The sequence below is a fragment of the Mustela lutreola genome, chromosome 3, assembly GCF_030435805.1.
Source record: "Mustela lutreola isolate mMusLut2 chromosome 3, mMusLut2.pri, whole genome shotgun sequence".
NCBI classification, from domain to species: domain Eukaryota; kingdom Metazoa; phylum Chordata; class Mammalia; order Carnivora; family Mustelidae; genus Mustela; species Mustela lutreola.
The window spans coordinates 167,999,703-168,000,502 of record NC_081292.1 but is presented as its reverse complement, the minus strand read 5'-3'; the positions used below and the strand labels follow the sequence as shown (position 1 = coordinate 168,000,502).

Sequence of the window (800 nt, the reverse complement as noted above, 5' to 3'; positions counted from 1 at the left end):
AGAATAGCTAATGTAATCATTTAAGTAATGAGGTAAAAACACGTAAACACATAAAATCCCAACTGGCCCCAGAATTCTTCTTAAGGAACTGCTTTCCTTGAAGATTTATATGAGGATTAAGTCAATAGAGAACATGGAACAATGCCTGTATGGCCAGTCTATATTCAGGGTGGGCTGTTATTTGGGAAGGTTGCCCCACATGGTCAGAAGAGGAGGGTGGGGGCTCGCTTCGGCAGCACATATACTAAAATTGGAACAATACAGAGAAGATTAGCATGGCCCCTGCACAAAGATGACACACAAATTTGTGAAGCGTTCCCTATTTTTTTGTCATGATATATTCAGAGCCCTAAATGAGAAAAACATGCAGCCAAGAATACAATATCCAGGTAGGCTGTCATTGAAAATAGGAGAGATAAAAAGCTTCTAGGAAAAACAAAAATTAAAAGAATTTGCAAACACCAAACCAGCTCTACAGGAAATATTGAAAGGGGTCCTTTAAGCAAAAACATAGATCAGAAAAGAACAGAGACAATATACACTAACAGTCACCTTACAGGCAATACAATGACGGATGAATACAATGACACTAAATTCATATCTTTCAATAGTTACCCTGAATATAAATGGGATAAATGCCCCAATCAAAAGACACAGGGTATCAGAATGGATAAAAAACTAAGATCCATCGACATGCTATCAGCAAAAAACTCATTTTAGACCCAAAGACACCTCCAGATTTAAAGTGAGGGGGTGAAAAACAATTTACCATGCTAATGGACATAAAAAGAAAGCTGGGG

General features: G+C 37.8%; 1 non-coding gene across 1 annotated transcript; it reads left to right on the top strand.

The window, feature by feature from the left end:
• Nucleotides 1-220: 220 nt before the first annotated feature.
• Nucleotides 221-327, top strand: LOC131828298 (U6 spliceosomal RNA). Its single transcript, XR_009352323.1, has one exon. It is a non-coding gene; the product is annotated as a U6 spliceosomal RNA (small nuclear RNA).
• The last annotated feature ends 473 nt before the right edge of the window (nucleotides 328-800 follow it).